Genomic DNA, 26589 nt, shown 5'->3' with positions numbered 1-26589 from the left:
GGGAGGGCTGGTGCCAGGAGTGTCAGACAGCAGTCCAAATAGTTGCATGGAAAGCTGGAAAGGACATTTTATGATCTTACCAGCAGGTTTGAGTCACAGATGTCCTTCCACTCATGCACTCTTGAATTCAGAGCCTGAAGTGCCAACTGCTTTGTCACAGCTATTCCTACTCATGACAAAGATGGATTCACCCTGATGCAGATTTTTCATGGAAGTCAGATTTGATATATGTGTTATGTGGTAAAGCTTGGGCATCCTTGTGACTACTAAAAGTTCTGCAATGCTTTCAACTGGGGAATAAACCCCTTTTTCATCTTGGCTCAGCTGAGTTCTCTCCCCTGCATTTTCAGGGATAGGTGCTGCTCCTCACCTCTTGAGGGGGCATTCAAGAGGGCATTGAATTTAAGTAGAGGGTTTAGCATTTAGAATTAAAAGAAAGTTTGCATCTCTGAGCATCTAAAAGTGGTAGCTGATGAAATAAAACTGAATAGTTGTGGGGAAATCTTTACAGGCCAAATGAGAAGGGATGAGCTCTGACAGTTCATATTTGACTACACCATCTGCAGAAGGTCACAGGCTCTGTTTTATGTTGAGGAAATGCTGAGGGCAGACTGTGAGAAGGAAGGAGGAAGCAAGAAGGTGCTTAAGGAATAAAAGGAGAGGAAACCAGGAATGACACTTGAAGGCAGGAGACTGGTGGAGAATGTCAACTCCTTACACTCACAGTGTTACAGAAACAAAGGGGAGGTCTTACCTGAGCAATGAGGGGAGCAAGGTCTGTATATCTGGGGGTTGTATTTGTTTAGGTTTTTTGAAAATGCACTTAATGTTTGGTTTTGTCTTTGGGTAATTATATAAACACAGGGGTAGAACTCATCATAAACGGCTTGCATTGCAGTCTGGTAAGCAAAAATTCCTCCTCATTTACCACAGTTCCCCTGAAGTCAGCTCCCAGGGCAGAGGCAGTACACAGTGTGCTCATATTCTGGGGGTGGCAATACAGAAATGAGTAAGAGAAGGGCTGCCTCTTGCTTTGAGTTCAGAGCACTTGGACATGTTGTCCTGGTGGCAGGCACACACCAGAGACAGGGGGCAAAGTTTGCTCTTTTCCCGACAGGCCAGAGCTGTCTTTAGCATCTGAGCTCCCACCCTGTCCTCCACCGCCCTCATAAAGGGCACTTGGACAGAACACTGTTTTGGATGGGCTTCCAGAGACCTTTTAAGGCTGTGGGGTTATTCCTTTGTAGCCGCAATTTACTTGTAAAACTTTTCTGAATTATGCAGACTTTTTACAGTGAAATGGGTTCAAGAACCTCTATTTTTAGTCCAGCTCTAAACAAGTGCAAGAATTACTGCCTGCTAGTCTTGTGCTCCTCTGTGGCCCTTTCCCTCACCAGGGCTGTCAGCTTTCTGTGCCAGGTGTAAGGTGGCAGGAACAGTCAGAGAAACTGGACTATTTAGTCTGAAAGAAATCGTAAGCTGCTTTTCCAGGACTGCAGAAAGGCAATCAATCCTCTTGATTTGTCCCAACAGGCTGATGTGACATTAATTAGCAAGTCCAGGTTGCTCTCCAAGCCTGAAAAGTGTTCTGGCTTTTAGAAGAATGTTGATCAGGAGAGAGCATGGGGTAAATGTAGGCATGTGGTACTGGAGTACTGAGCGTGCATGTGCATGTGCACTGTTGACACAGTGATGTGTCTGTGTGCAATATGTTACAGATATTTAACACGCACATTCCTTGACGGGAAGAGCTGTACTTGAAAAGCCATTTGCAATCATAACAAGGACTTGGGTTGACCTGTGGAAATGTTAACTGTGGCAGAGTTCCTTACTCCAATATCTGTTTATATAAAGCATGTATGTGCTGTCCCTTTGTTTTGTATACAAATTGACATGGAGTCCATCCAGGAAGCTTATGATCTAGGCTTAGCACTAAAGGATGCTGACTGTGGCATGGATGGGAATGGCTGGAAAACACACAGGACCCCACCCTCAGAAGAGACAGTGATTGCCAAGAACCCGCTGTGCTAATCCCCACCCATATTGTTTCTCATTTGAGCCCAGCTTCAGCAGGTATCAAACAACTTTGCAGCACACCTACAGCCAGCTGCCCCAGGAAGAGCCCCGGGGAGCAGGAATGGTGGGCTGGACCGTTCTAAGGCTGCCTCTGCAGCACACACATGTGTGCCCTGTCCCAACATCAACACAACCTGTTGCCTCCTCCTCAAGGCTCAGCTTGAACTAATCCACCAGTAATTCCTTATATACATCTCCTAGGAGAGAGGATTTTGTAGGCTCTGTAAAAGCCCTGAAAGTAGCTCCAGCCTCCTGCTTCCCTTCTTGGCACGGGGGTGGTCCTTGGAAGTGGAGGAAACAAGAAACTTTGCAGCCACCTTGCAAAGCCCATTCCCTACCTACTGGACTCCCACTGCTGACTTTACAGCTGAAGCTGCCCAGGCTGCTGCTGCTCTACCAGGTAGACCCCTATGGCTGAGGATGGGATGGTGGAGTGAGAGATGGTAAGCCCCAGGTGGGGGGACTTGACTTTGGATGGCTGGACTGTGTTCCAGGCTCCTGTGTGTCACTTGATGCAACTTGAACCCTTGTGGTCAAATAGTTTTGCAGACCAAGCAGAGAGGCTCTCAGGGCCTGTGTGGAGTTGGTTTCAAGGGGCTTTCTCACACAGAGTAAGGTGCACATGGAGGGAGGTGACATGCTTCTTGAAAGGCTGTGGCCCTCAGCTCTTCTCCCTTGGATGTAAGTAGTAAAAAACCATGGGGACTTCAGCAGGTAAAACCTGTAATTGGCAGATATTTGTTGCTTTCTATTGCCAAAAGACCATTGAGAGCTCAGCACAGGCTCTGTCCTCCCTCCTGGGGACACCTGTGAAAGTCTTGCCTTGTCTGTCCCAGTTCTCTTCTTGTGCCTCCCTCCACACTTCCCCAGCTCATGAGCAGTTCTGAGGATGTGAAAGGAAAGGACAGACTTTATCCCAACTCCCAGGGCACAGCCATGCCTTGTGATGCCCCAGAGGGATGCACCTAGGTCTGGAAGAGCAACAGCAGTAGGCATTGGCAGGGTGCAGCTCTCGGGCTGTGGGCCAGCTTGGCATGGCACAGCCTCCTGGGTTGTAAATCCCAGGGGTGAGATCCATGTGGATAATTGCCTCTCTGCTTCCTGCAGAGCAGCACCGAGGCATCTGTTGCTGCTTTTCTGCTTGAAATCTAGTCATCTCCAGACTGAAATGAGAACCAGCTGGTGGTTGTTGGGATTTATTTTAGGAAAAAAAAAAATCTTCTGTAAAGCATTATTCTGTTTTGCGTTTCTGTTTCCTTTCCCATCTGCCCAAGGAGCTGGGTTTGTAGGCCTCCCACTGCCTGCATGTCCTTGCTCATGGCATGGCTCCTGTGTGCTGGGTCCCAGTGTGGCTCCAGTGGGAAAGGCCAGCGTTACATTTCTCCCCAGACTGTGCACAGGGGAGCTTGTGCAAACTCTGTTTGTTAGTTGGGTATGTTTTCATCTGCTTATGATTTCCCTCCTCCCGAGTTTCCTGGATTTGAGCAAACCCAGAAATCTCAAAGCAAAACACCACTGAAACACCATCTGGTTTCACATCAAAACAGCACTTCCCAGGCAATCCTCTGCCAGAGCTCGAGTCTCCCTTGAAGCCTGCAACTGCGCATTGTCACTGGCACCAGCACAAAGTGGCTGGTTTGGTGGTATTCTGCACCCACAAATCCTCTGCAAATATCCAGAAACACAAGGCACTAGGCCAGCTTTCAAAAACTGGGCAGAGCAAACTCAACAACATTGAGCAATCTCTGGACTGTAATTTTTACACCTTCCTTTGTTCTCTGTGTTTGATTTTATGACAGTACAAAACTGCCTTATTTGTTTAAAATGGTAGATCAGGAGTTGCTCTCAGTTGCACCAAAATTAATCTACATTTACACTCAGGTTTTGCAGAAAAGGAATGCTTCTGTGACCTCTTTTTTTTTTCTACAAATGTCCTTCCTCCTTTCTTCAGTTGTTAGCAGCTATGTGAAGGATTTCCTCACTGGATTTTTAATATTTATTAAAGAAATTGTGGCTTTCAAAAAGATCTCATGTTCTTTTGCAACTTCTAATAGTAATTAAAATCTCTTTCATAACACAGCACAATTTGTTCACATGTATTTCAGTGCTTTCAGAGGTCTTTTCTGTTCTTTTCATATTTTTAAGACCAGAGGGATCTTTACGATTATCTGTTCGGACAATAAATCTCACCCAATAATTTCTGCTGCAACATTTCTTGAGATGCATTGTATCTCTGAAAAAAGGCTGTTTTGTCTTCAGTTCAAGGTCTCAAACTGTGGAAGCTTATCCCATTCCTACATAAATGGTTCTAATAGCTAATGGCTTTTCTTAAACAGTGCTCCCTATAGTTCCTCTGAATTGCTTGGCTTCTAACCACTGCATCAAATTATATTCCTGGGTTTTATTATTTACCTGATTAAAAAAACCCTATTTATTATAATTTCTTCTGGTTCTGGTAATTACAAATCATCTTTTGACCTTCTGTTGAGTAAACTTGGGTTGACCTTCTTAAGATTCTTGCTAGAAGTATGTTTTCCAGATGCTGTATCTTTCTTGAAGCTCTTCCCTGAACTCTTGACCATTTCTGTGTTGTTTTTAAACTGTGAACACTGAAATAAAACCACACATTCTCTTTCGATACAGCGGAACAGTTTCCGCTGCTGTTTCAACAGCAATGTGTACTAAGATAATGCCACATTTCTGCTACTGCAGGATAATTTTGTGCTTTTATGTCCAAGAATCATGTTTGTTCTAGCAATAGGATCATGTTTTACTATGTGCCATGATCCTTGGGTTGAGTCAGATTTTAACCATCCCTTATGGAGATGCTATTTTGTGAGGGACTGTATTCCACTGTATCCATGTAACCCTCACCATCCTTTACTACCATATGACTGATCCAAATTTGGATGCATTAACTACCATGAGGTACAATTTAATTTGTCATGTTGGGCAGGCTTTTAGGTGCACCTGTACATCTGAGCATGCTCCTTGTCTTTCGAAGCTTGCCATTTTTGTATCATAGTTAATGCTACCTGCTCTCCAGGAGCAATACTAATGTTGTGGATTGCTGTTTTCATATGGCAATGTCAAGTGAGGCTGTAAAATGACTCCTGGCATAAATATATGATAGTTATCTACATTAAAAAAACTAGTGATGTCACCAAATACAGGACTGTGTTTTAATAAGACATGATACCATAAAAGGATAAACACCTTTCCTAGAGAGAAAGTGGAATTTTTGACTCTGCAGATACTAAAACTGAACCAGACAAGTCCCTGAACAACCTCACCACCTAATCACACCTGTTTGTGCAGAAGCTTGGATGAGGTGACTTCCAGAAGTCCCTCCCAACTCCAATTTTTCTGTAATTATATAATTGTGACTAATTAGGTCACTACTTTTAATAACTGTCACTGTTCTCTACAGTCACCTTTCTGCATTTCACCCTGTTGCAAAGACAGGTTAACTGGAATGGGCCCTTCAGATTTAAACATCTTTCGTATCAAATCTACTTAAAGAACTGTGTTTATGGATGAAATAGAGAGCACTTCATTATCAGGTAATCCTGCTCATGCCAAATACAAAATAGAGGTGCTTTCCAAAGATGTGTTTCTCTGCATGCTGACAATGTTATGGTGGGTGTCTTCTGTAAGTGTGTCTTGGGACCTGACACTGGGGTGCCTGCAGAGATTTGTCAGGGGCCTCTCTCTTGCACTCTGGCCAAAGTGAGGCAACCATAGCCTGTGGCTGGGCTCCTGTCATCCCTGGAGCAGGGCTACTGGGCTGGCAGTCTCCAGGAGAGGTCACTCCTGCCTGCCAGAACCTGTCGACACTGCCTCTTCCTAGGGCAGATCCCTACTCTCACCTCTGCAATATGCAAAGCATGGTGGGCAGGAAAGACATCTCTTGGAGGTGGAGAAGGCTGCTTCTCCTTTTCTCCTCAGTCTGGCTTTCCCATTCTGGATGCTTCCAGCAACATCAGGAATGTCAGGCATATGACTGGCCTGTGATTTCAATAAAACCTATTTGATCAAGATCATTTTAATAACAGAATATTTTCAAATCATTCTGCATGTGATTTTTTCCCCCTGATCACAGTTCTCTTCCTAAGTACCGTGAATAGCCATTCTCAAGCTCCTGTTTTATTCCAGTTCTTAAAGGTAGCTTTTGATCAAACACCATTGTTTTAATTTGGACTGGAAGAGATCTCTGAAGATCACCTGGTCCTTCCATCCACTCAAAGCAAGACTAACTACAAAGCCACTCAGGGTCACATTTGGCTGATTGCTGAATATCTTCAGTAATGGTGAATTCACAGCTTCTCCAAGAGCCCCTTGCACTACTTGACCAGCTTCATCAGGGTTTGTTTTGTGACTTAATACCCAAGGAACAGTTCCTCGCTCTGTCCTTTGTCGAGTCTATGTAATCTTGTTGTTGTGCTCTTTATTGAGATCTTCCGAAGTATTCCCATATCAGCTTTCCATTTCCTGTGTTAGTCCTGCTGCCCTTCCTGAAGTGTCTGAACTAACAGGGGCCAAGCATGTACTTAACTGTACTTGGGTAAGTCTGGGGCACTCCAGCTCTGCAAGTGTGTTTCACTTTGAGAAATATGCTCTGGTGCTAGAGAAGCATGCTAGAGCAGGAGGCAGCTGGAACCCCTGGCAGCTCTGGAGGGGCCTCTGCAGTGACATGGGGGACCACATGCCCAGGGCTGTGTTTTGTGCAGCCATTTACCCACCTCTGTGATAAGCTGCTGCTGCCTGAGCCAGGCATTGTGCTCTGGCTGCCTTCCCTGTTTGTTTTCTTCCTTGTGGGTTCAGTTGTTTTGCATCTGTAAGGCTGAGTGGGTGGTATGTAGTTTCTGTACACTCTGTTCTTTTAGTGGGTTTGGTTTCGTCTGTGTTTTTAAATGCAGGTAGTGCTTCTCAGAAGGGATACTACTGTCATTGAATGGCATCATCCATCTAAATACCTGGTTTTGATTTTGCACCAGAAAATCTGATGAGATACAAGCTGACATCTTCTTTTCTTCGTCTGGTTAGAGGAAGTCACGATGTTTTTTCAGGGAAATCTTTATTCAAAGATCTCAAAATATATAAACAAGTAGATACTTCCTCTGCTTTCCTTTGTCAGAATTTTCCCAGGCCACACTGCTTTGTGTTTTTCACTTGTTATTCCTTCTTTTGGATGACAACAGGAGAAATGAGTTGACAGGCAGTGGTATCTGTGAGGCAGAGACTTGTTCTGGGAAGACAAGTGCTCAGCTTTAAAGAAAACTTTGCTGTACTTTTGGCAAGGCTGGATCAGTGACCCTGCCACAGAGCAATGATGACTTTTGTCCAAGGGCATTCATATTGCTAAAATATACAAAGTGCCTGAAAGGGCTGTTCCCTGGGACTGTCCTTTGTGGATGGGAAGGTGTGCACAGCTTTTTTCCAAGGGATATAGGCTAGGCTCAAACCTGAAAACATAAGTGTGGGCTGACTTACTTATAAAGCCAATCCTCTGTCAACAATACAAATAGACTTCTGAGTGTAGGGCCTTATCGTTATTCTGCTCTCACTTACACTTTTATTTCAGCAATATAAAGTGTTGAACCAGAAAAGGGCAGGCTCAAGCCATAAGCTTCTCATTGGTTTGTTTTGTTTGGACCCAGTCAGGAGTTTGAAGGCTGAGTGCAGGGACAAGTGAGGTCTCTCTGGTCTTCAGCATTCAAGACCAGACCTTAGCAAATCACAGCATCTGACTCTTGTTAGATGGTAGCAGGAAGGTATGCCTCAAACTTGCATAGTTATATTGTCTTGGTTTGAGCTTAAAACAGCAAAGGATGAGGAGCAGTGGCTGGTATGGGTTGTGCTAGTGTGTAACATGTCTGTGTTGACTGGAGGTAGCAGGCAGTGGGGAAAGGGACTTTGTGTGCTCATGAGAGAGACCAGGGAAAGGAGAGCCTTAGCCGTGAGATGGAAAGGGCTTGACTCAGGTGTAATGGCTCCTGTGTTTTAGAAGCCCATGTGATGAGTTGGAAGAGTTATAAGCTGTGAAAAGAGAGAAGGGTGAGGAGTAGAATATGAGGGCAGAGAAAATGAGATGGGAAAGAAGGAAGGGAAAAGCTGAAGTGGTACAGACCCCTTGAAAAGGGAGTGGTCAGGCAGGTGAAAGATTTTCTGTGTTGTTTATTGAAATTTGTGATGGCATCCAAGTTCTAAATATTGTGCAGCCAGACACAAGCGACATGCAAAGAAGGAGGAGTGAGACTGAGGACTGTGACTTGTCCACTTGCTTTGTCTCTTCTACTTGTTCTTCCTTCATCTGTCAGCCTCACACTATGGCTGAACAAAGCTAGAGGTCTCCAACCTTCTGCATGTGAGTCTTCCGTAGAGAGCAGGGCCTGCTGCCTCCCCTCCTTGTTCTCAGGGAAGGACTCATCATTGCTGTGAGGCACACTGGAGCATGTCAGGCATCTTCTGAGCCAGGCAACATCCAATCAGTTATGTCCACGAGAAACTAGTGCCCAACAAAGGGTGGGGGAGTTATGGGGGTGAACATGAAGAGTGTGGGAAGGGAGGGATGCACTGGGTGGCTTTGGTTGCTTGAGGTAGTCAGGGAAGTACCCAGCAAGGAGCTGTGTACACTGCCTTGCCAAAATCCACAACAGATGCCAGTGTTGCCTGGGGATCATAGGCATGGCCATTGCTCTGTTAACCTTCAGCATCCCTTATGGGACTAGGTATAGAGGGAATAAAAGCCAAAGGTACACGTTCTCCTGTAGTGGATGTGAAGCCACGGAAAAATGTTCTGTAGCCTCATACAAAGGTTACTTGGCAGCTGTCTGATAGAATTTTTTCCCTGTTAGAGGTGGGTGTTGTGTTGAAAAGTCAGAGCAGAGTAATGCACCTCCTCAGAGAGCTGCCTTGCCTGTTCTGCAGGTCCCGGGTGTGCTCTGCTGAGCCCATGCTGCATGGTGTGGGCAGTCAAATGTGCCATTCCTAATGTCCTCTGGAACCTGTACTGAGAGCACAGAGCTGGACCACAGGTGTAGCGGCAGCTGTCTGGCAGAGGGTCCAGTGCAGGGGCACCACTGCTCCCTTGAGCCCACCCTTGAACAGTGGTGCCTTCCTGTAATGCCCAGGTCAATCTTTCATGGGCTTTATTATTTTCATGGATGAAAAGAGACTTTCCTGATGTGGACTCACAGCTGGCTGTGCTTCATGGCATGCATCAGCCTGTTATTGTTATGACACTGATCATGTATTTCCTTCTCTCACCCACTGCCTGTCCAAGGGGAAGCTGTGATAATGACAGGTCTACTTGTTCTTTGTCACAGAAATTGGGTATAATTGCTCCATTTTGGCAGCTTTAAGATGTGCATCAAGGGAACAGGCAGGGTTCTTTCTTAAGACATCAGTCATCTGAAACATTTGGTAGATGGCACATCAGAGCTGGGAAATGACTCAACCATCCTTGTTAAAAGCAGTCACTCAGCTCTGGGAATAAAATTAGAGGAAGAGAGCTGAGGGAGGTGCAGGAGGGGAAAGGACACTTGAGCAACAAAAACAGAGATGCTGCATTCTGTGTCACTCTCATAGCACAAGAGTTTCTTCTTGCTAGAGCTGTATCTGAATCATCCCTTCAGTCAAGGAGCTGTTCATCAGCCAGCCTACCCAAAGAAAAAAAGGGTGAGGTGTCCCAGGGGACAGAAGAGGTTGGTGGGTGCAGCTGGGCCCAGCACAGCCACACTGCTTCTGTCCACAGCATGAGGATGCTGGGCTGAAGCTCCTTCCTGAGCGACTGCAATAGTGTAATTTCTGTGAGGGCATTGGCGTGAGCTCAGACCTCTCTCCTAAACCTCTGGGATCCCTTAGAGAAGTGTGTGGAAGCAAGTGTTCTGATGTCTGCCTTGATCTTAGATATCTCTTGTTTTCAACTTAATGCTGAGATCCCAGCAGAAGAACCCCAGCTTCCCACCACTGTCCGAGCCAAGGTGGGCTGTTATTAGTGGAAAACCTCTTTAAGGGAAGTGCGGATTGCCAGGGAATTACATGGTCTGATTAAACTGGCTTCCTGTCCTCAACTGACATGGTGTATTGGAATCAGGGTAGCTTCCAGGGTAGCCCTCTGCCCAGAGAACCTCTGGCTGGTGGTGTGCTGCTGAGTGCTTGGATGGGCTGCAGCTTTGCCCCCCTGTCACAACACTTGAAACATCCTAACTGGGAGCCATTCCTCCTCCTGTCTGGGCTCACAGAAACCTAGATGGGTTGCTCTTGCCCTGACAGCGAGTCTTTGCAGATCTTGTGTGACAAACTGTTTCATGGCAAAACAAGCTGCTTCTCAGTGGGCGTAGCAGGGACTGGCTTTGTTTGTTTTTCCTGCTGCCAAGGCCTTGCTTATCTAACCTCCATTTCAGTTCTGTTCTGAGTGGAAATATTCTTATTTATGCAGCTGGGGCAGAGGTCCTTTTTGTTTTAACTCTTCTAAGTTTGAACTTGTGGAAGAGAAAATCTCTCATTGTGGCTCTGTCTTCTTCTGGATGAAATGTGGTGCCTGATACATGGGTTGTACAGAGAGCACAGGCCAGTAAATCTGTCCCCTGGTCTGTAATGATCCACAGTATTTTCTTCAGTGCATTTACACATCTACTTAATTACATCTAGTAGAAATTAATTTGGCCCTTCTTGGTCTGAGTCAACCCCCTGTTAGTAACATCCAGAGGCTTTAAACCTGATACAAGTTATACATAGGAAACAATCACTGCTCCAAAGAGAACTCAAGGGTGTGACACCATAGCTGAGGGACTCCTTGAAGAGCACCCTGATGTCATCTCAGTGTGGGTTTGGAGGCCATCTCCTGAGATGTTCTGTGCTTGGGCACATTTATTTAGGCTATTCTGCAGCTGTGCTGGGGGCTGCTCGTGACGAGGCAGGTCACTGAACACACTGTGCTTGTAGCCACCGATACCATATGAGAAGATGTAACCATATATCTAGGAGACCCTATCACTTTGTCCCAGTGTTTCTGTCTTTAGTCTGGGTACCAGCATCCCTGATGGCCAACAGTGACTTGGCAAGGACTGTTGTGACAGTGGGGTCTTCACACACCGATGGACCTCTTTGATTGTGGGATCCAAAGTGACTGGGTTTTCTGTTATACAGAAGGAACTGTATTCATTCTAATAGAGAATTCAGTAATTTGTAGAGCATCTGATACCTCCACCGTGGTCTACTGCAGTGTGAGAACTCCATGGCCCCAGTATTGCAGCTGTACCCAGTACTGTGCATTCCTAGGTGATACTGTGAAAACATGCAGAAATGTGATTTCTTATATATTGCTTCCTTTTATAGTCTCTCAATGCACTACTTTGTGTTTTTGTTTAAATACTCCAAGCTCTAGGTTTGCTTTGTTCAGCACAGTCTGTTCAACACAAAGGAAAGTCAGTCATTAGTGATTAATTGGAGCATGCTTTCCTTTCTTAGCTGGGCTTTTATGGACCATGCAGGTGCCTATTTCCAAAATCAAGTTTGTTTCTGTGGCTCCACTCTGAAAAGCACCTACCTGTGCTAGGTTATGATTCCACAGTAATTAAGGAAGGGTTGCAGAGCTGGTCATTGCTGTCTGTGTAGTGAGGGCCAGTGTGTTTCTAAATACTGTGACAAATTGGTTAAGGGAGCACATGTGCACGATTTGCTATAGCTGATGAATGGCAGTAACAGAATTACCCTGTCCATTTGCATGCTCAAAAGCTCTTGACAAGGCCCCAATGACAGCTCTCCTGTTGCTTGTGTGAGAAGAAATTGTAATTTTGGGAGCAAGCAGAACTAAGTAGAGCTTGTTTCCACAAGCCGAGTAGGAACTGAGTAGGAATGTTTCAACAAAGCTTATGCAGTTAGAAAATGTGTATGTGCTGAAGTAGAAATGTTTCATGGAAACATATGTGGTTTGACAAATTTTAATTGTCAGTCTCATGTTGGATAACTTGCCTGTTGTATCACATGTTTGATCTGGGAACTGCACAGAAACAAAGCTGCTGGAGTTACCCCAGGAATAGCTGCTCTGTAGTCAGTCCTGCATCCTCTGGCTGGCTGAAGTGGGACTTCTTTTGCTCTTTAGAACCTGGAAATTTGATTCTTGTGTGAGGTTGATGTGACTCTTCTGTTTTGTTGGTGCTCAGTCCCAATACGTTTGCTGTACTTATTCAGTGCTGAGGAGCCATGATATTGGAAAAACACCCAGCTACGGTCATTTTACTCAACAGCTACTGAAGTCCTGGCCTGCATCTAATATTTTGTATGTATTAGCATTTCTGAAATAAAATCTCTGGATTTCAGCTTCAAAGGAAGCTTGCATACTTTTTTAATGCCTATTTGAAATTACATTTCAAGCTATTGAAAAATGTCTACAGAAAGAAAATCCTCTTAGTCAGCTAGCTTGAGACCTGACTTCCACCTTATTGTTGCTGAAATTTTGAGCAGATGTGGCTGGAGGTGTTGTGACAACCACTATACTCTTAGATAGCTGTTGCTTTTATTGCTGTTTAAAATATAATTTACACTGAGGTTTACTTGCACACAGGCTTCAGAGGCTCATCCAGTGGAGATTAAGGGCTGAACAAATTTGGCCATTTCTAAAATTATATGCAAGAAAGAAAATTGTTTTACGGGTTCTGATAAGATATTGGTCTGTTCTGTCTCTACAGAATGAGTTTGAAGCTCAACAGAGCCAATCAAAAATAGTGCTAGTATTTTCAACATTCAGGACATGATCCTTTCTTGGGAATTTGGTCACTGGTATATTTAGGGCTTGAATAAAACCCCACAGCAGAGAACCAAAACCTCTAAGGAAGTTTAATTGTTGGCTGAAGAGATCCTATGACCCAATTCTATGTAGTCTTATCAAATCTGAAATATTATGCCTCTAAAGCCTTGGCATGCCTACTGCTTCATTTCCAAGTGTCTTCACAGGATATTGACATTGTACTACCTGTGGGTTGCTTGAGTCTCTCTGTGTGCAACATTGCTGCCCATAACTAAGCAGAGACTGAGATCTTAATGAAGTAAATTCCAAGAACTACAGTACTGTAAGAAAAATGAAAAACTCACCCACAGCCATCGGTATTTATCTTCTAGATCAAATTTCAGGTCGGGCTTGGAGTAAGGTGTTAAGAATTAAAGTCCTGACCTAGGGACAGGACAACTGGTTTTGAGTCAGCTGCTCTGTCATCAGTTTTATGTGAAAATTTGGGCAAACAGTTACATTTCACCTATTCTTGGCTCCTCATTTTCAAAGTGGGGGCAGTAATATCTTTCTGTCTCACAGGCGTGGGAATACAGTACAGCTTGTGAGGCTTGGTCATTACTGGTTTGGAAGTAGGACAAATCCACCTGTTCTCCTGATTTTACAGATGGCAAAGGCAACGTGGGGAGCTGGCTTTGTCGGAGGCTGTGCTAGAAATGATGGACTAATCAGTGTAGTCTGGGAACAGCATGTTCTGCTGCCAGATCCCTGCTTTGGCCATCCTGTTGCTGTCTCTGCTATGCTTGGCTTTGCATCTGAGGTGCAGAGGAGTTTCACTTGGGGGAGTAAATGGTTGTAAAAACCTCTAGTTTCTCTCCTTTACCAGATGTATTTTTTTCTGGAACAGTTTAAGATTAGCTCAGTCATTAGACTCTCTAATTCCTTTAAAAACACTTTGTTTTTGCTTTCACATGCTGACAACATGCTGATGCTTGTCACTTGACTTGGCTGCGTAGCACTTCCCATGACCCCAGCAAGATATTTTGGAAAGGATATTAAAACAAGCATAAATTGGCCCTGAAGAAGAGCATGTTCAGTAAGTGTGTGTTGCAAGCACTTACGTCAAGGAAGCTAGAAATCTGTGCAGAACTTTTCTGTCCCTGAAAACCTTGCCATGAGGTAATTTTCTGAGGTGCTGACTGCTGACACAAAAAGACCTTGACACTGTTTATGGAAAATCTGGTTGTCCTTCCCTCTAGTATTTACAGCATCCTCATGGATCCCAAATAACCTTGTTGATCCAACATACCAGTGGAACATAGGAGGCTTTGCTCACATGTCTCTTGAAGCATTGCACATCTGCCTGGTACCATACAACTTTGAGTTCTGCCACATAGTTGGTTTGCCTATTCAAATGTTACTGACAAAGCTGTATGTGGTCAAAAAAGTGTGTCCATTTTCATCACTGACCAAAGTCAGTGAAAGAATAATTAATACAAAGATATGAGAAAAATTAAATCCAGAAATATGTGCATATTGCATTTTTTGCTCCACCTTACCAGATTTTGTTTTAATTTTGCCAAAGACTGCAGTACCCAATTGCTCAAAATGATTGACTAGTTTATGTAAAAATAAGCAGATTGTTTTGTCTATCTATGGCTGAATGTAGACTGATCCATTTTTTGATGTTTCTGTAACAGGATGTTTCATGTTTTGCAGACTGGGCTCCTATGCAGAACTGGCTAGCAGTTACTGCTGGGTTTCCTAGTCTACCCACTAGGGCAGAAGATCTTTTGGTGTGAGAGACCCACATCCAAGCCTCCTTTGGCAAAGGCTGATGTCCAGGTGCTTCAGTCACATTAGAGGGTCTACATTAGGTTTTGTTGTAGAAATGGGAGATGGCTTCAGAAGAGAAGCTTGAAATACACAGGGAGCATATCTGATGGTTTCTTGATTGGAACTCTCTAAGAGGAAGGGTAATGAGGGTAGATAGAAGTCCATGAACCTGGGATTCTCTCCTACCTGATCAACAGCCAGTGCCAGGGCTACTCTGCCTTCTGTCTCTGCTGAAGCTGCTCCTCTTCATTTCCAGTAACTTCTAAGGTCAAAGTGGGTTCCATGGCCAGGCGCTTAGTTCAGCCCAATTGGTACCACCTCTCTTCTGTAGCCCAGGAACAGTTTCTGTTCTTTTAGGAATCCAGCTATTCTGTCTGATTCTTTAGGCTTTTGTAGAAAACGCCTCCCAAGGGAAATTACTTGATTTCCACCTAATAAAACATTTCACTTAATCTGAAGCCAAATGTTTTCAATTTGCCAGATATTCCAAAAGAAGTAGTTCTCAGGGGGACCCACAACAACGCTTCCTTTTTTTTTTTTTTCCTGTTCCATGACAGAACAGAATGAATTAACTAGTGCCTCACTTGCTCTCATGCTAAAGGTGAGGTGGCAAAAGTGGCTGTGCTATCTGCCCTTGTCTTGCAAAATGTGCTCAGGCTGAGGGAACCTCTGGGGGCAGTGATAAGGGGGCACTCTCCAGCCCTGAGGTCGGGCTCATGTTTGAGTGAGTCACACCTGCCTGTTTGCTTCCCAGTGAAAAAGCAGCCCTGCAATAAGAGAGGTGAGTGGTTCAGAGGTTCAGGGCTGTCCTCTGACAAACAGATGGGTTTCTCAACACCATCTGTCCTTCGAGCACCTTTCTCTCTACCCACTGACAGCTGAACTGCTCCTTTCACATGCCCTGGGGCCACTGAAGTGCTCCTTCTTTCGAGTTGTCTGTTTTGCTTGAACGGAATGAAGGACATAAGTACCTGCTGTGGTGACAGTGACCTTCCTCCAGGCACCACAGAAAGTGTCCAAGGAAGGATTGTGAGCTCAGTTACATTCCTCCCCTGCAGCTGCTGCCTCTGGCTCTCTTGTTTCAAAGCAACTCTGCCTGCAGGCATGATGCCTGTCTGTGTTATGAGGATACCTTCACCTCAGCCTCCAATGTCAAATCTGTGATTTCACTCATCAGTCTTTTCTCTCCTAATCTGTCATTTGGGCCATGATAACACCCCTATGCTCCTCAGGAGGGCTAAATGAGGGAGAGGAGGGACAAACTGTCTTCCAGCAAAGCAGGAACATAAAGCTGGAGCTGCAATTGCAGCTAGAGAGCACATAAAAGCCATAATTTCTTTGCCAGTGCACAGCCCAGAGACAAAGCCTCTGCAAAGCCCTGCTGGCAACCACCCCAGACAGAGACATCTGCGTGGCACATCCCCCCAGGGGTGCAGAGCAGAGGGGATGATATGTCTCTACTCTGCAATTAAGGCTCTCATTTTGTCACTTTTATTCCCTTCTTGTGGAAGTCGGTAAAATGCTCAGCTTTTCCCAACTCCCACCCTCAGTGCAAAGCTTTATGGTGCTTGGGTGTTCCCACTCCACAGAGCGGCTGCCACCACATCCCCCTGTCCCCAGTACCCTGGCAGAGCTGGGTGACTTGCCACTCTGCCTGCCTGCCTTCAGCTGAGCGATGCTCTTCCAGTTTTCCTGAGCACTGCTGCAAGGCACTGACCAGCACAGGACCCTGCTTCTGGGAAACCACTGCAGGCAGCCTTACTCTGAGGCACACTGCAAAGGCTTTAATTATGTGTGCTTTCTTCTTGGGGCTGTTCAGGCCTCTGCCCATTTCTTGTTATTTTTTAAAGAATTTTTTGGATGAATCTTCTCTTTCTATGTCTGTGATTTAAAGCACTCTGCTGCAGGCACCATGCTGTAACCACTTGCCTGTCCAGCTCTCCTGTTCCACCTGATGCTGTGCTGCCAGGGCACACCAAAGTGCTAAACTCTGATTTTTTGACTGATCAGCTGTTCAGATCCACAACAGCTGCTTCTGGGATGCTATTGATATGTTGTGATTCTATGATTTCACAAAGACTGAAATCTGGACAGACCCTGGGAAAAAGTCAGGTCTGCTGCACTTCATTTTCCCATTACACCAACATGTGCTCCAGGTTTTCTCCTTCTCATCTGAAAGATGATGTTGTACATCCTTTATCCTTCCTCCTTGTACCCTCACATACAAAGATCATCTCAGCATTACAAATGAGGAGTCACCAGGCAGAATGAGTCACTGGTGCAATTTTCCATAGCTTAATCTAAAATTTTAGGGCCTGATTTCATTATTATTGCTTACTTTAAGTGGTTTCTTCCTTCGTGCTGAAATCAGCAGGATTTCTTGTTCACTTGGGTGGAAGGTTTTTAAAAAACACACAGGTTGTTTCAGGTCAAGGTTCAATTAGGGGAGTAAAGAACAGGAAGAAATGCTGGGCAGGTAAACAGCTGGTGATGAAAGCTGGCTTCAGGTAACCATCCCCCTGTTGCATGTTTTTTTGTGTTACTTAAAGACTCGAGTGATTTAGTAACTTCTGTGAGCTCCAGGCTGATGGGCTGGCATGCAGTAGGGTGGAGAGGTGGTATTCAGTGGGCAGCTAAGAAATGCCATGCCTCTTGTGGAAATGTGAAGATTTTGGAGAGCAGGGAGTTAGATGCAGTGCTGTTCTTCACAATTATTTTTCCAGTAAATTCTCACTCGGGAAATGGAATAACTTCACCAGACCATCAGAGCTGAGTACTGCAGAAAAAGCATTTAGGTCTTTGAAAGAGCCCAAGGACCTGATACCCTTCCCTCACACATCACAAAATGGATCTCTGATTCCTCAGGCAGTGTACAAGGATGCCATTATGTCACGTAGAAGGAAATTAGAAAAGCAAAATCTCAGCTAGAACTCCATCTGACACTGCTGTGAAAGATAATAATGAAAAATGTTTTTATAAGTACATTGGATGGAAGGAGGGAGGAGACAGTGCCACCAAAGATGAGGAAAAAGCCGAGGTACTTAATGCCTTCTGTGCCTATAAGGGTGGTTATCCTCAGGGCAGCTGTTTCCCTGAGCTGGTACAGTGACAGGGAGCAGAACAGACCTCCTGCAATGCTCACAAGTCTAGGGGGCTGAATGTGCTTCACCCAAGGGTACTGAGGGAGCAGCAGAAGGGCTCACTAAGCCACTCTGCATCATTTATTAACTGTCCTGGCTGACTGGGAGGGGCCCAGGTTACTGAGGTTGGCCAGTGTGATGCCCATCCACAAGATGGGCCAGAAGGAGGATCCAAGGAGCTACAGGCCTGTCAGCCTTACCTTGGTGCATTAGCAGGTTGTGGAACAGATAATTTTGAGTGTGATCACACAGCATACACAGGAAAACCAGTGGATCGGGCCCATCCCACGTGGGTATGATAAAGGCAGTCCTGCCTGACCAACCTGATTTTGACTTTTATGACCAGGTGACCTGCCCAGTGAATGAGGGAAAGGCTTTGGGTGCAACTAACAACCAGACAAGAGGACATAGTCTCAAGCTGCTCCAGGGAAGGCTCAAATTGAACATCAGGAGGAATTTTTTCAGAGAAAGGTTTGTTAAACATTGGAATGGACTGCCCAAGGAGGGGGTGCAGTCACTGTCCCTGCAGGTCTTCAACAAAAGTGCCATCACCTAGTTGAGAAGGTGGTGATTGGTAAAAGGTTGGACTCAATGATCTCAGAGGTCTTATTCAACTTAATTTATTCTGATTTCCCAGCATCACAGATCATTCCTTTTCCCTCCTGTCCTCTCTGCTAAAACAAGCCCAGTCCCTCTGCAGGATTTCTTAGTATCATGGCCAGTCTGACTTGAAAAATACTCTAGTACTGAAGCTTTCAGACCAACTGTGTTACATTACCTTTTCCCTACTTACATCTTTCTCTTTTTTTCAGGTTAAGCCCTTTTTACATTCTTTAAAAAGGCTTCTGCTTATTTTTGCCATATTTGCAGACTTAAGAGTATATCTGTTTTGTTTCTCAGCCAAATGGCAGATACAGCTCAATTCTGAGAGTCTGGCTAGAGTTTGTTTCTCCTCTCTGAATTCGCACTTTCATAATGGTTTACTAGCGATGTGCTACACACTACCAAGTGAAAGTATCCCAGAGAACGTCACTCACAGATCTTATCCAGAAGGACTGTCCCTTCTGTCCTTCAGGGCAGGATATATTTTCTCAGGTTCTGTCAAAAAAACTTTTACAGAAAACTTGTCCCCCACTACCACAGACTTGCTTTTTCAGGTTTAGCTGAGGAAGGCTTTGGCCCTGCCAGATCTAGGGCAAGAGACCCCTGGGGATACCAAATCAGGCCGTGGACCCCCACTGCACTTGTGCCAGAGTACTGGTGAGTCAGGTTGGTTACTGTGTTCCCCAGTGAGCTCTGCCCTACTTTCTTTCCTTCCTTTATCCTTTTTTCTCTGTTCCTTTTCTCATGGCAGAAGAAGTCCAGCCCCTATTTCTTCAGCTAGTAACTTTTTTCTTTTTAAATTCAGTTCAATCTTCCCACGCTGCAGAGATTTTTTTCATGCTGTCTGTGATATCATTCTGTATGTAGACCCTTCAATTTCTGTAACCCTTGAAAGTGTGGGTGAAAATGGTAGAGTATATTCAAATATTTTGAGAAAACATATAATAACAAAAAGCTAACAAATAATTAGCAGAAAATTTAATGTTCTAACTCTCAAAATTATTAGGTAATACAGTAGGTCAAAAATATGCCTGCCTGCCCCACCTTTTTTTTTCCCTGCACTTTCCTCATGTCCTATTTCTGTAGCTTTTAATCCTTATAATAGCTAATCCTTTGGGAATAAGGATGAATCCCTTGAGACTAGTGGACTTGGAAGGTCTGTAGCTTTTTTTTTTCCCTCAGGCAAATACTAACTTTACCAAGCTGCATAATCTCTGAGAATATTCTCTCTGGCAGCCTATATAATCCATAGGATCTCCTAGGTTGTTACTTGCAGTAGAAATTGTTGAGTGCAAAGGCTCTCTTTCAGATGGAATGAGCCCTGGTTTTTAAGCTGAGGTTCATGGGTGATGAGTAAGAATTGCCCTTGCACATTATCCCAGGAAAGTGCATGCACTCTGATATTTTTGGTGAGGGAGTAGCATCTCTGTCCCAGTTTTGGCCATGACACAGATGTTAGTCTATACCATCTCACATGGTTTTTGAGGGTGGGGAAAAGGGACTCTTTGGGTTAGTAAAAGAAGGGTGTGGCTTCTTGCCAAAAAAATATGGTGGGCAGGGGTGGAGGGTAAGCTGTCCACCATTCTTCATTGTCTTGGGGTCTGTGGTGAGCATTTTTGCATGTGAATCACCCTCTCTTTTGTGTATTTTTGTAATAAACATTGTTGCTGTTACTGTTTTTTTCTTATATCATTGCTGTTTCCAGTAAATCATTTTTATCTCATCCCATGATCTTCACCCTTTGTGTCTCAATTCTCCACTCCACCCCACCAGAGCAGGAACAGGGAGATGAGAAAGGGGAGCAAGAGAGCAGCATGTGATTTGAGAGAGTCTCAGTAGGGGCACTGAACTCTGGAGTAGCATTCCTAAACCATGACAAACACACAGGTGAAATACAAACCAAAGGAGAAGGGGAGTTGAAGTCAGCAGAAGGCAGGCTGGTTTATGAAGAATAGAGTAGAAAAGGGAAAACTTTTCCCACCTGGTTTAGGAAAAAGTAAAAGAGAGGCGATGAGGGGGGTGATCAGAGGCAGCTGAGCTCTTCCCAGATTTGCAGGTGATACCTGGGGGTCTGGCAGGTCCCCAAGGGACAGCAGCTGTTATGGCTTCCTCTTTGGCTTCATGTAGACTCACAGCTGGAAAAGTCTCATGGGCTGCTGAGGCTCCATCTGCTCCCTGTTTGTACTGTGATATGCTCCACAGGGCCACACGTGCAATGGACCTGTTGAAACACAGAGTCTCTGCAGATAAAACATCTCTTGTGACTCAGTGCATTGTGCTACACAGAACAGGCATAAATCTTCTCCATCTTGCCAAAACCTCCACCAGCTCAGACCTCCTCTGAAAGTACAAAGTGCTCAGGTGTTTGTTACAGCTGTAGGTTTGAAAAATACCTGTTGTTCTCAGTGTGTGCTGTCCTTACAGATCTGGCACAGAGGTGTGAGTCTGTACATGGTGTACCACCTTCTACAATATTTACCAGGATCGAGAAAGCTAAAAGGCTTAGAGGAAAAGTTGTCCTTCCAGAGAGCCTACCCCAGATCAGGCAGCTCTCAGAGATGGGGCTGAACTTGCCAAGTTCAAACTCTCATACTCTCTCATACTCTCTTTGTTATTGCTCCAACACATTTGTATCTGGAAGGGGGCTTTGGGCAACTTCTTCTTGCTCGTTCTTACTGAGATCAAAATTTTCACATGCCTTTCCAAATTGCGGCCTGAAATTCCAGCTCAGAGTCTGGCTCACAACCCAGCCTACCCAGGGAAATGGGAGTGAAATTCCCAACAACTGTGGCTGCCCTGAGCTGCAAGGATATTTATTGAGCTCTTCACACACAAAATGGGTTTCTTCTCAGGAAAAAAAAAGAAAAAAAAAAAACCCAAAAAAAACCAACCAAAAAACCCCTAAAACCAAACCAAAAAACCCCAAAAATCCCCAAAAAACCACTCTTGATCTCTCCATACTGCACATTTTTTCCTCTCAAACTGTCAGATATAATTAAAGCATGACCCAGTTTGACAAAGTGTTTGTGAAATTGAGCGGACGTGGCCTTCACTACTTCTTGCAATGAAACCCTGAACCAGGAGCTCGTAGCCTGGGTCCAGCCTGGGCTTCACTCACCAGCTGGGATCGATGCAGCCCCAGCCAGCTGGGTTTAATTGCTGTAGACGCTGTACGCTGTGCAGTGGGATGCAAAGTGGAACACAGGCTTTCAACCCCTTGTGTTCCCAACAGACAAACACGAAAGGGATCCAGTGGCTTCAAAGGGCAAAGGGTTTGGATGGGAGTCCCAGGGAATTTGCAGGGGGAACTCTGGTGGAGCTAGGTTTGCACAGGGGCCAAGAGCATTCCTGGTGCAACAGTGCTGACGTCAGCGCCTAATGCATTCAGTGTCGGATCCTCATTTGTATTTCCTCCTGAGCTCACAGGGCCTGGCATCTAGTTTGTGCTTTTGTTACAGCAGCTGTTACTGGTATGGCTGCCTCAGTAATTTCCCCAGTCCCTGGAAAACCCACCCATGAACCTATCTCTAGAGCTCTGTGATTGCTCTCTTAAGCACACGATTCCCAGATTGACTCTCTCTCCACAGACTAATTAATCTGACTAATTATCCCCTTCTTGGTGCTGGTTTGTTTTGAATGCAGAAATTTGGCCATTGCAATTTGCTCTATTCTCTAAAATTCCAAAGTCATTGAACGACGATGAATAGAAAAAGCCTTAATTCAAATTCAGCAGTGAAAAGAGGCAGCCTCTCTGACTGACCTGGCATGTGAGGCTGTCTTTTCTGAAAAAGTGAGGCTGTGGCCCCAGAAATTCACCTGCTTCAGAGAAGTCAGGCAGGAGGTTCCCCTTGTGCAGTACTGCAGCAAGCACTGCTTGCAGGCACTTTCTTGAGCAATATACAGGTAAATTATTGGGAGATTTTTTTTTTAGTGGGAAAAAAATGAAGCAAAACCACTGACTCCTAGAAAGAAAAAATGGATTTCCCTCAGTGGAAGTGGATTAGAACAAGAAATATATATCAGCACCTTACCAGTGCAGCACTCTAGCACAGGAATTGCCACAGTGGCTTAGACAAAAGGTTTGTCATTGAGCCCAGCTTTTATTGCTTCAGAAGACAGCACAAAACACCATTAAAACAGACATTGGGTGGCACCATGTTAATAACCATGTTTGACTATGGAGAGTACTTCTGCAGTTTCCATAAATCTCTGCTGGATACTTTTGGATTCCTGTGAGCACTACTTCTCAAGCAAGATCTCAAGACAAGGGCTGTGTCTTTCAAATTCCTGTGGAGCTGTGTTTTAATGTGAGGTCATTAGGGAGGCCTAAATGATCTCTTACATGGGTGTGCTTATGTCTGCCCGCTTCTATTCTTGCTCATCTGCTTTCTTTTGCTTGTAAAAGAATCTGTTCTCTCGATCCCTATGTTTTTATATGGATTTTCAAATCTTTCTAGTTGCCTCTTTACACATTTCATTTTGATATTTCTTCTGAAAAAGGATCATGAACACTGTTATTTCTGTGTAAGTGGTTAATTTTGTTCTTAAAACACCAGCAAAGGCAGTTTGCCCAGTTCTTTTAGTAAGTTAGGACCTTCTGAAACTCTTACCTTTTCTTAATGTCAGGGGTAAATTATGTTCTTCCTAATTCAGATACCTCTATGCCAAAAATGACTGCTTATGCCAGATTTCCACCTGCTGCAGTTTTGCATAAGTATTTTGAAATTATCTGGTTGAGCATTCCAGTATCACCTTTACAGATTTTTAGGGAAACCTGTTTATGCCTCTCTGAGAGTAACTCAGACATTCCTGCTTTCTAGAAGGAATATGACTACAATGATTATTGGTTTCATGGAAAGTAAGTTAAAGCTAAAATTCCCTGAAGGAGCACAACAGATTGACTCAGTCCATGAAAACCTTGTTATCTTAAGGCAGCCTTGAAATGAAGGAAGATCTTTTTCTTCTGTCAGCTTCTTGATTCTTTCTTGAGGTCATAGCAATCAGGCTCTCACCTGGTGTTGTTTAATGCCGTGTCTCAATCATGTTCCCTGGGGCAGTTCTGTTCTAGACAGAAACCACCACAGCTTCTGTCTCATTGATCACATCAGAAAGTGAAATTTGAGGGAGAGATAGAGTTTATTGCCTTCTGTAGATGAAAGATTGCATCCCTCTCCACTTACCTTAAACATGCTGATTTAAAAGAGATTATTTTATTATTAAAGTAAAATTTTAGCTCTGGAGGTTGCCTTGGTAGGACTCTCTTAGGTTTCTTCTCCAAAACTCTATGAGATACAAAGTGACTTGTGCACAAAATATTTGCTGTGGTTAACTGTAGAGAGGGCCTGTGAATCCAGAATCAGAAAATGGTGGGAAAAAAGAGCAGTGAGACATGGTCATGGAGAAATGAAGAGAATTCCTATGAAAGGAATGTGGGAATTTTTAAAATTAAGTTGTAAAAGGTAGGCTTTAGAGATAGCAGAATTGTGATTAGAGTTAAGTAGTAGTTATAAGATTTGTTAGTAAAAAATTATATAAGAAGTAGAAAGTAAGGATAAATAGAATAATGGTTTGTGTATTAACGTTTGGTTAGAATAATTTTTTAAGTTATAGGAATGTATATTTAGTGAGAGGAAGTTTTAAGTTTAATAATAGAATTTTGTATATTGTATTTTAAAGTTTATAAGTAAGTATTGTATTTGAAATAAGTGAGTATTTTTTTAATTAAAGGTATGTGTACTTATAGTGGTTAGATAGAATTATTGTCAATATGTTTTTGTTTTGTGTAGTTGGTTAAAAAGTTTTTAAAGTAAGTTGTAGCATTAACTTTTTGGTTTATTGTTAGAGATGTGAGCTGCTGGCATCTTCCCATTGTCATAACCATGTAATAAGACTGATGCTAAAAAATAAACAACTCGAGATGAGTTCCTCAGCCGTCCCGTCCCGTTCATGATTTGTACATAGTCCCTCGGCCAGCGATAGGAAGACTTCCTATAAAAGGCCACACAGTATTACCTGCTTATCCCCAGTTGCCTCCCTGGAAAGTTTTAGATTGTGCTAGAATACAACTTTTCCCCATTCTTTTCTGTCTATCAAGTTATCCTCTTCCTCTGTCCCCTTGCCCCCATCTCTAATATTTGTGTTTGAGTTAAAGCTGGACATAATGGGAAAGATATTTGGGTTCCCCGCTCCTCTTCCCCCATGATCTCTTATTTATGTGTGTAAATGTTTTGTTTTATTGATGCACATTTGCCAGAGAAATGCTGGGCTCAGGTCCAGGCAGTCTCATTTCCCTCTTCCATCTTGAGACATTCCAGACCTAAACAGCATAAGCTTGCACAGCTAAATATTTAGGAGAAATCAACAAATCTCTGTCACCAAAAATCTCTAAATGTCCCTCAGAATAAAATTATACAATTTAGTATGTGCAGAAGAAGAAATATCACACCATTTCTATGAAAATCTTGTATCAGATTAGGAAAGGTTTATACTTAAAACTATGAATCATTGCAATCAGCATAGCATCTCACTGAAGTCTGATCTCAGAGGTAAAACACCACCATACTCAACTCACTTCCAACCCCAGAGCACTGAAATACCAGTGTGCTGGTGACTTCTGAATTCTGTGGGATCCCAGACCCCTCCTAGAACAGATCAGCCTCTTTAACTGAAGATCAGGATATTAATGCTGTCTCCTCTCATTCCTCTTTTAATCTTTCAGTACTTTCTATGAACATGGAGAGGAATTATGGACAAACATGCTTCATTTGGAGCACAGGCACTGTACTGCTCACCTTTGTTGAGACAAACACCACTTACTGCTATGAGTGCTGGACCTGACACCAGTGACTTTGTCTGCAAAGGTTTCTGAAATTTCAAAACTTCTCATAGAAGTTGGTGCAGAATTTTGCCATAGGTTTTCACAACCCATAGGAGTGGTGAACTTCAGCAGAAAAGAATACAGATGGGAATGTCTGCCTCACTTACACTGTTGCAATAATTTTGACAGAGGCTGTGAACCAGAGCACAAAGTCTGAAAAAAGTCCCAGAGGTTTGGAGTATCTTCTTTGGACTTTAGTGCTTGTATGAATCAAGCCTTCAGGCTGGACATATCTGTGAAAGCAGCTCTTTTTCCTCTACTGCCACACGGCCTGGATGTGAAGGCAGTAGAGGAAATAGAAAACAAATGGGATTCTGGAGAAAGAGGTCCAATTTATCCTCAGTGATGCTGGAGTTACTTAAAATGGAGGATCCTTCATGTCCAAATGTGTGAGAGAGACAACGACTGACTGCCTGGCTGTGCTTGTGTCTGGTAGGGACTGGAGCATGCTGCATCCTCCAGCTGCCTCCTGCTCATGGTAAAAGTTTTTAGAGCTTCTCTCATGAGTAAGAGCAACACTTATATAATCACTTTCCTGTATATAATCACTTTCTTGTTGGCTGGCACAAGGCCTTGAAGTGGTTTGGGAGAGGGAATGCAAATGCTGCACACCTGCTTCCAGCCTCTGCCCAAGATGCAAGCTCACACCAGTGCTACCATTGGGTTTGTTTCTGGGCTACAACCAGGTGTTGAGACAGGGCTACAGGTTATACAGATGTGCAGTGTCTTTGCATCCACCCTGGCACAGCAATGTACTCTTTAGCCCCTCAGTTCATGGGAAACATCTGAAGCCTGGTCACATGCAAAAAAATATTCCCAGTGGATAAGAGGGAGGAAAGAGAGAGAGGGGGGAAGAGCTAAGGCTCGACTGACTGTAAATGGGAGAAGAAGTGAACCAGCACTACATTGCCAAAGTCTGGATTTTTCTATCAATCTTGTGGTTGCTTTTGCTTTCCTTAATGCCTCAGCTTTATGGAGATCAGTGTTTATTTATTATTATTTAAATAATTTTTGAATATTTTCTGACTTAATATTTTGATGGAAAATAGATGCTGGTTTAATTTCTAATTTTATTTATTTGAATAAGGATACACAAACATCGAGAAATTACACATTTTTGTGTCTATTAATATATGTATTTTTTCTTTTAGCTGAGCACCTGATTAAAAAAACCAACAACCTATGAAAGATGTATATAAAAGTTTTCTTCCTCCCTTCTTGCAAACTGTTCTGTAAATAACTATGATTGGTTTTAGACTGGAGGCCAGACCTTGACCATTTAATCAGTGGATCAGCTGTGCCTTTTCCCCTGCATCACTTGTAAG

The 26589-nt window shown here is 43.9% G+C and overlaps 1 long non-coding RNA gene across 1 annotated transcript in view; it reads left to right on the top strand.

The window, feature by feature from the left end:
- The window catches only part of LOC137476653 (uncharacterized), a 29956-nt gene extending 4463 nt beyond the window's left edge, over window positions 1-25493 (top strand). The window contains exons 3-4 of the long non-coding RNA XR_011000501.1: window positions 18942-19044; window positions 25106-25493. This is a non-coding gene — a long non-coding RNA (uncharacterized lncRNA). The remainder of the gene's footprint in view (window positions 1-18941; window positions 19045-25105) is intronic.
- The last annotated feature ends 1096 nt before the right edge of the window (window positions 25494-26589 follow it).

This window comes from Anomalospiza imberbis, chromosome 6 (assembly GCF_031753505.1).
Source record: "Anomalospiza imberbis isolate Cuckoo-Finch-1a 21T00152 chromosome 6, ASM3175350v1, whole genome shotgun sequence".
Lineage (NCBI taxonomy): Eukaryota > Metazoa > Chordata > Aves > Passeriformes > Viduidae > Anomalospiza > Anomalospiza imberbis.
This window is presented reverse-complemented; position numbering and strand designations above follow the sequence as displayed.